The following is a 9,620-nucleotide window of genomic DNA, read 5'->3' as shown; positions in this document are numbered from 1 at the left end:
GGCAATCTGAAGGTCGCAGGACTGGCAAGACCCTAAGGTTATCTTGTTTTGCTCAGAATACTCTATTCCTAGGAGAAGGTGCTGAACTCAAAGCCTAGACTGATAGAGCCCCACACCTGCACTGGGAGGCCCCTGGCAAGCATTACCATAGCAACTGGAGCATCTTGACCTGTACCTTCATAAAGGCAGCTCCCAACACAAATACAGTCATGAGCGCTGCTCTCCACAGGAATCCACTCTTAAAGTCATTTTCAGGCATTTCCATTCCTCAAAGTTAGCATTACTATTTCCATTTGCAGCCTCCCTCTCAGCTGTCTTGTGTTCTGCTCTCTCTTGGGGGGGGATCTGTCCACCGTGGCAGGTGTGATATCCTTCCTTTATTTGATTTTCCATTTTGTTCTTAAGCTATTCAGAAATTTTCCGATATTATTTTATTTGGAATGATTATGCATCCCTTTAATTTTTATTTCAGATCCTTCATCTACCCCAGTGAATATTAAGTTTGGCTTTTATTAATATTATTCCATATTTTTTTAAATTTCTGTTCATGTCTCGACATCTTTGTATGCCAACTTTATTTTCTATAGTCAACTTTATTTTCGAGATCATATACTTTGTCTTTGAGGCTTGAACATCTATCCTCCAAGTGGTCTAGTTTGTTGGAGATGCTTTCCACTGAATTTTTAATTTGGTTTATTGATTCCTTCGTTTTAGGAATTTCCAATTGATTCTCCTTCAGGATTTCCATCTCCTTATTGAAGTGATCTTTCACTTCTTGTTTGCTCTCCAATCTTACTTCTTGCATAACCTTTTACCTCAGAGATAAGTTTAACCATGAAAATTCTAAATTTAATCTCTGACATTTTTCTCCACTGTGGCATCAGTGGAGTCTGTTGAGGTATTCTGTTTTTTTTTTTTTTTGGGGGGGGGTGGTTTGTTCCCTTGCTTTTTCATATTGGTGTGTGTCTACCCATCTGTTTTGATGGGTCTGAAGCTGTAGAGTTTCTATCTTATGAGCTTATAATGTCCCAGTATTTTACTAGTCTCTCATAGATTGAGGGAGAACCCAATGATAGCAACAACCTATGCAAACAATGTATAGCAGTAGACTGGGTACCTGGTTCCTATCTGACATCTATTGTGTTAATTGGTATAACAAGCAGAAATAGCAGGATCAGCAATTTCCATCAACAAAATCATTAAGTATTCATAAATCATGTCTGGAATAAAATCAAACAATAGGTGTTGTCTGTAACTTTCACCATATTAATTATTGCCATAGCATTAGTAGTATTGGCAGACATTATATAGATCAAGTAGTGTTAAGAGGTGTTAAGGACAGAATTGAGTAAGAGGAAAGGAGAAGAGATAGGAGGGTAGAAAAGTGCAATTTCAAATGGTAAATAGAGCAAATGCAGTGGTGAGTTAGGATGTGCTGTTAATGGGGGTGGGGAAAATAGAGATAAGAACTTAAAAGAAGAGTAAAAGAACAGAATATGGTAGTTAGCAATACAGAAACCCTATCCCTCAAGAGAGAGAGAGAGAGAGAGAGAGAGAGAGAGAGAGAGAGAGAGAAAAGAAAAAGAAAGAAAGAGAAAAAAGGGCATGGGAAAAAAAATAACACCCTTCATAAAAAGACTACAAATGAGGATAGACAAATATATACGTGTGTAAATGTTCTTGAATCAATCAATACACTTTCAAATAAAACCAAGAAAAAAAAATAAAGCATCTTGGTGAAAAGTTAAGAAGTTAAGGAGTCATTTCCATTGTGGTGCACAAAATAGTAAGTGAGCATGTGTTTGCTCTCTGTGCCCAACTGATTTTCTTTTCATTTCTCCTTTAGGTATGAACTAAAGGAGTACAGGTGCTGGGCTGTTCAAGTCCCTCCTTTTTATTGTGTTGCTCACTGAGTTGCCAGTTGGGGTTTAAGACTTCTCAATTTCTCTTCTTGGGAGATTGGGGTGGAGTGAGATGGGAAAAGCTGTCCATTCCAATCCCAGGGTGTGTTCAACAATAGGTTCTGTGAGAGAGATTATTATAGTTGTAGTCCCTGGTTGCAGGGACTTAAGTTTACTGAGCTTCCAATTGCTTCATTGCATGGCGAGTTGCTGGCAGTGTTGAATCAACATACCTCTAAAGCTCAGTAGATGTCGACCTACACTGGGAGACTGTACCCCAGGAGTATCCTCAGGGTTCCCTTCATGAAGCAGGGGAGCTTATCTTTTGCTGCTCCTGTTGCTCTCAGATACTGCCCTTTCTGGCCTCCTGCCACCAAAGCGGCAGGCCTGGTGGCAAAGCAGCAGCTTGTGAGAGCTGGCCATCGAGGCAGCGACAAAGTGATAGACTGGACCACACAGCAAAATGGCAGGTCAGGCAGGCCTAGCAGTGGGCTGGGTGGGGATGCTAGGTGGACAGGTACCAGGCAGTACAGGCAGGGGCAGGATAGGCAAGCCAAGAGCCAGTGCCCTTACACCCGCCCTTTCAACTTCCTGATCTGCTCTCGCTGGCCCTGTGAGTCCCTGAGAGCCATGGGACTCATGGGGTTGGGGAGAACACAAGTCTCTCCAACCTGTGTTCCCTGGGCAAAATGCTGTCGGTTCCTGATTTTCTGCAGGTTTGTTAGGCACAGTTAAGTCTTCACTAGGCCCAGGCAGGTTCAAGGGAACCTAGCCACCAACTCGCAGATCTGGGTTTCCAGTTCCTATTGGCTCCACTGCTCTGTAGTCCCAAGATGCCTTCTGGTCAGCTCCCTGCAGACAACTAGTAAACTCAGGGAGAGTTTTGAGCAGACTTCTGGTTCTGCTAGGGCTGACTGCCCCTCTTGTCTCCGGCTTTTTCACTCTGAGCCTCAGGGAAAGGCAGGATTCCTGTTGCATGAGTTCTAGGTAGCCAAGCTAGGAGAAAAGCTGCCTCACTCTAACCCACCAACTTACCCCACCCCTTAAAGTACATTTCCTGGGCAATATGTTCTAAATATACCTGGAGGATACATTTTAAATAATTATGTTTTTAATGTGGTGGCATATAAACACATATAAAGGGAAGTAAAGATTCGCTAAGTTTCTGAAACTATCAAAATGATGACACCAATAGAAGACACATTTTAGCAAGTTGTATAAATTTAATACTTATAAAAACCACTAATAAACTATGCAAAGAAACACCTCAGAATAAGATGCATCAATCAAAATTAATTGTAGTAAATGTTCAAGTAATCAATAGCAAGGCAGGATAAATAAAACAAAAACCAAAATAGACAAAACCAAGAGAAAAAAAGAAAAGAAAAGAAATAAAATGGAGATCTTGAAACACATAACTTAGCAACAGTTAAATTAAATGTAAAAAGTCTAAATACAGGAACTAAAGTATACAAAGGGGCACAACACATTTAAACAAATGAAAAAACACACATAGTCTATCTGTATTTCACTTCAAACATAATAATAGATAAGTGGAAAGAAAAATAATAGAAAATGCATATTTGCAAATATTCATTTTAAAAAGAACAAGTAGTTATATTTACATCGAAGCACACTTCAAAACTAGAAAATTATCAGATACAAAAAGAAAAAGTTAATCAACAAAGAATACATTATAATGCTAAATGTGTGTAAACCAAACCAAAGAGCTGCAAAATATGTGAAGCAAAAATCAGTAAAAGAGAAATATAAAAATGCATGTCTATATTTGGTGATGCCAACTCTTATGGTTTATATATTAGGTTTCCCCCAAAATATCATCTGTGAGACATGCAAAAAAGTTTAAAGGTAAAATCATTGCATTATGAGAGCCTTAACCTAATCAGTGCATTAATCCCCTGAAAAAATATTAAGAGGATGGTGACTGCAGGCAGGTAGGGTGTGGCTGGAGTAGGTCATTGGGATTGTATCTTTGAGGCATATATTTTGTCCTGTTGAGCCTCGCTTAGTCTCCCTGGACTTCCTGATTGTCGGGTCCTGAGCTGCTTTCCTGCTCCATAGACTTCCTCCATGATACTCTGCCTCACCTCTGGCACAGAGCAAATGAGTTGGCCATCTATGGATTGAGATCTCTGAAACTGTAGATCCTCTAAAATTGTTTTTGTCAGTTCTTTTGGTCATATCAGTAGAAAAGCCAAGTAAAACACCAACACACCTGTCTCAACAATGAAAAAAGAATACACATATAATACTACTCAGCAAACTTCATCTTAACGATACAAGGTATTCTGTGATCATAATGAGAAAAAAAAGAAGTTAATAAGAGAAAAATATCAGGAAAGTCTCCAAAGAGTTGGAAATTAAACAGTATACTCCTAAATGATTCAAGCAATGCCTTAATCAAAATCAAAAATAAGTAGAAATGAAGAAAATGAAAATACAGTATATGAAAATCTGTCGAACACCGCTTACTCAGCAGGGCAGAGAGAAATTTATAACACTAAATGCTTACATAAGAAAAATTGAAAAATTCAAGTCAACAATTTAACCTCCCAGTTCAAGAAACTAGAAAACCAAGAACCAAATAAACTCAAAGAGAAAAGGAAATGAATAATAAGGATAAGACCAGAAATCGATTAAATTAAAAGACAAACCAATAGGAAATGTCAATGAAGGAAAAAGCTTTCTCTATGATAAAACTGACTGATCTCTAGCAAGACTGACAAAAGAAGAAAGGAGAGGATCTACAAATCACAAAATTAGGAATAAAAGAGAGGATATAACTTCCAACATTGCATACATCAAACAGGAAATTAGAGAATGGAATGCAAAAACTGCACACAAGAATTTGGCAACTTAAATGAAATAGACCAATTTCTGGAAAAAATTAAAACCACAACAATCCACCCACTATGAAACTAATGATTTGACTGTCCCTAAATCTATTAGAAAATTAAATTCAGAAATTAAAAATTATAAAAAAGTTTAAGACTATGTAATATAATTGAGGAATTCTATCATATCTTTAAAGAAGAATTAATGTTAATTCTATGCAATTTTATGCAGAAAATAGAAGAGAAATAAATATTTCCCATTTTTTTAATAAAGTCTGTATTGCCCAGGTAACCAAGAAAGACAAAACAGTTTTAAAAAACAATCATCACACAAACATTCTTCATAAGTTTAAATACAAAAACTCAATAAAATATTAACAAATTAAATTAATCAATACATAACAAAATCAACAAGGTTTATACCAGCTGTAAAAGGCTGGCTCTACATACAAAAATTAATCAATTTATCCATGAAAAAACAAGTGAAGAAGAAAAAAATCACATAATCAAATCAATTAATTATGAGAAAGAAAATGACAAATTTTAACAGCATCATAATAAAAAAATCTCATAAAATAGGAATACAAACCATCATTCTAACTTTGTGAGGAAATTATATTTTTAAACCCTACAGCTGGTCTGGAGTCATAGCTCAGTGGTAGAGCACTTGCCTGGCATGTGTGTGGCACTTGGTTCCGTTCTCATCACCATATAGAAGTAAAATAAAGATATTGTGTCCATCTACAAATATATATATTATATATATATGTACACATATATATATAATATATAAAACATACATATATATATATATATTTAAAAACCTACAGCTAAGTTTATTCTGAATAGTGGAATAAAAATGCATTTCCCTGAGATCAAAAACGAGGCAAGGGTGTGTGCTCTCACCAGTCTCATTCAACATAGCACTGAAAGGTGTAGTCACTGCAATAAGTAAGTAACAAAGAAGGAAAGGACTCAAACACTTTGAAGAATAAATAATGCCACCACACTAGTTTTAGAACACATGAAAGTTTATATATAGAAAAATTTAAATAAATCAATGAAAAGTGAAACCTCCGAGAACTAAGTGCCATATTTGAAAATACTGTAGGATTTTAGATAAGTATGTGTATCTATATACTAGCAATGCACACATGAGCCACGAAATTGAAAAGGCAATGCATTTGTAATTGCTAGTGTGTGTAAAATAAGCTTAAGTCCAACAAGACATTAATGCATAGGACTTGTAGGATAAGAATTAAATTGATGAAATAATTTTTTAAAATATGTAAACATATGGCAAGACACACTTTGTCCAAGTATTGAAAGATAAAAAATAATAAATATGCCACTCTCTTCAAATTGATATAAATATTTTACACAATTTCTATAAAATTTCCCACAAAATATTTTTAGAAATAAATACATTTTTCTAAAATCTATATAGACAGAAAAAGTAAAAATAACTGAAACTATTTTGAAAAATGAAAGAATACGTCTATCCTATTTCAAGACATTTACAATAACTTACACCATGTTGTGTATAAGTATAGTGATAGACACATAGATCAATGAAATATAGAATAGAAAACCCAAGAAGAGAAATACACAAATATGCCCCACTGGTTTTGACTTAGGTGCAAAAGAAATTCAGTGGAGAAAGAATATTTTTTTCAACAACGGTGCCAGGGCCATACATCTGCACAGAGAAGAAAATGAACTTGAACCTACACCTCACACCTTGCCCCCAAAATTGGATTGTGAACCTACGTATGAAACATAATTATAAAACTTATATAAAATGTATGGGAAATCCTCAAGATTTAGAGCTAGGCAAAGAACCCTTAGACTTCAAAACAAAAGGATAAACAAAAACATAAAAGGATATGCTGACGAGCTAGACTTCATCACTATTTAAAACTTTGCTTTGTGAAAAATCCTGTTATGAGAGTGAAAAACTGAGTGACAGACTTGGAGAAAGTATTTTCAAAACACATACTTGACAAAAAAAAAAAAATTGTCTTGACTATGTAGGTATCTTTCAAAACTCAGAGCCTGGGGTTATAGCTCAGGTGGTAGAGCCATACTCAGGCCGAGCATGCATGAGTACTTAATTTAACAGTAAAAGGACAAACAATCCAATCAGAAAAAAAAAAAAAATCCAAAAGATACAAGCAGACATTTCACTGAGAAAAATGTACAGGAAGAAAACACACACATTAGACTCAACTTCACGAATCTTATGAAATACAAATTTAAATGATAAGATATCATTACATACATATCAGAAAGGATAAAAAATGACCAAACCAAGTGCCAGGAATGATTCAAGGAAATAGGACCACTGATACATGGTGGGACTATGAAAAGGTACAGCCACTTTTGAAAGCGGTTTGAGCCTAACAATAGCACTCCAGATCACTTATCACAGAAATGTAAAAACATGTTCACAAAATGTTCAGAGCTGCTGTATTTGTAATATCCAATGAACTGAAAATAACCTAGATATTCTTCAATGGGTGGATAGTTAAGCTGCAGTGCATTCATATCCATGGAATACTAACCAGTAGTTTTTAAAAAGAATGTACTATTGAGACACACAACAACTTATCCCCAAAGAATTATTGGAATGGGAGAAAAAAAAAGTCAGTCCCTAAAGATTATATAATGTATGTATCTTATTCAACTTTTTTGCTTCTGTGACCAAAATATATAACAAAAACCATTTTTGAGAAGGAAAAGTTTATTGGCTGCTCACAATTTCAGAAGTATGAAGTCCATAGATGGCTAACTCCATCTGAACCATTGGTGAGGCAGAATATCATGGCAGAAGGGTGTAGAAGAAAGCAGTTCAGAATATAAAAATCAGGAAGCAAAAAGAGTCTTCTTGCTCAACAGGGACAAAACAGGGATCAAGAATAAGAGGTGGGTGGACTTTATAGTACAGGAACAAATACATGCTACAAAAAGTCATTATGGGGGATTCTTATAAATTATAAAACTATGTATCTTCCTTATTCTATGTGCATGTCCCTATTCTCATTGTAATCTTGTACTGCAAATTTGCATTAGGGGAAGGAGGATAAAATATACATGGGATTTGTCTGCATTATTTCTTACAACTGCATGGGAATCTATAGTTATCTTAAAACATAAAGTTTATTTTTAAAAAAACTCTCTGACGAAGAATACATACTAAATTTAAAAAGATAAAAGTGTGAATATACCATGTTTTAGACAGAAAAATGTTAAGCACCACACATTTTTATATCTAGAAGTACCTTATTAATATTCCTGAATTGTTTTGTGTTGAGCATATGCTAGAATAACCTTGGTTCCGCGCAGCTGGCTGCTCTTTAAACTTCATTTGTTCCTCACTCAGAATTGGATGATGACCAAAAGGAGGGCTACATGGTGGGAAAGCAAAATGAAGCAGAGCTGGCAACACAGACCCCCAGGAGGACTGGGCTCCAGGCTACTTAATCCCAGCCGCACACCTGGCTCATGTCTGAGGTGGTCACCTGTGGAGCACTTTCATTAGGATTTCTCTTGGGTCACACACTTTTATTTGATGGAGCCATGAAAAGTAGGTGTCCCTTAGTCCTTATCCTGGGAATGAACAATAATAATAAAGGTTGGATCCTTCTTTGAAAATAAATTTCAATATGGCGCAAAGCCTCCTGCTTCCTCTGTGGTTTTGGCTTATGATTTCAGCAAGAGTAGCTTGTGGAGGATGTAGTAACTCAGGCTCCAACAGATGCGATTGTTCCAGAGCTTTGTCCTCCCCTGCCACATGCCCTTGGGTAAGTCACGAAGCCACTCTGTTTTCTTGTTTATAATTTGAGAAAATGGCCAGCTGTGCTTCCCAGGAATATTTCTTACTCTGCAAATGTGCCCAAATCTGTTAGAAGTGAAAGAAATGTTTTCAGATGCCCATAGAAGTTAATTTCTTTCCAAATTCAAGTGGCATTGACTTTTACTGATGTCTTGTAGTATATCTATACTTTACATTTCTTTTCTTGCAGTATTGTAAGGTTGGATTCATATTTGGTTATAAAATATTTTTATCAAAAATATTGATAGAGAAGATCAACTTCTAGACTTCCAGCATTAGGAGCTCCACTAAACTTGCTCCCCAGCAAAAATACAGCAGCCCCCCCTTACCTGCATTTCTGTATCCCACATCTTTCATTACCTATGGTCAACTGCAGTCCTAAAATACTGAATGGAAAATTCCATAGATAAACAATTCATAAGTTTTAAATTGTGCACCATTCTGAATAGTGTGATGAAATATTTTGCCATCCTAGCTGAGTCATTAATCATCCCTTTATCCAGCACAACTACATTATATAGTCCTTTAGTACCCATCTCAGTTATAAGACTAACTGTTGTGATTTTTCCCTTTGTGTTCAAATAGAGCTTGTTTTACTTAAAGTGATAATTATTCTTCATATTACTAGTCATTACTGTTAATTGCATACTCTGGCTTATTTACAAATTAAACTTACATGTGTTTATCTAATTAAACTTGAGTGTATATGTATGGGGAAAATATCATATATAGGGTTCAGTATTATCTGTAGTTTCAGGCATTCACTGGGTCTTGGGATATATCCTTCACAGTAAGGGTTCTCAAAAACAGTGAAAAATATCTTTAAACCAACTTTTTTTTTTTGCAAAGGGGGGATACCAGGGATTGAACTCAAGGGCACTTGACCACTGAGCCACATCCCCAGTCCTATTTTGTATTTTATTTAGAGACAGGGACTCACTGAGTTGCTTAGCACCTCACTTATGCTGAGGCTGACTTTGAACTCATGATCCTTCTTCCTCAGCCTTCCAAGCCACTGGGATAGAACTA

At 35.9% G+C, this 9,620-nt stretch overlaps 1 pseudogene; it reads left to right on the top strand.

Annotated features, from left to right (window-relative positions):
* The first annotated feature begins 2,150 nt into the window (after window positions 1-2,150).
* The window catches only part of LOC107142242, a 56,125-nt pseudogene continuing 48,655 nt past the window's right edge, over window positions 2,151-9,620 (top strand).

Source organism: Marmota marmota, unplaced genomic scaffold (genome assembly GCF_001458135.2).
Source record: "Marmota marmota marmota unplaced genomic scaffold, marMar, whole genome shotgun sequence".
Classification (NCBI taxonomy): domain Eukaryota; kingdom Metazoa; phylum Chordata; class Mammalia; order Rodentia; family Sciuridae; genus Marmota; species Marmota marmota.
This window is presented reverse-complemented; position numbering and strand designations above follow the sequence as displayed.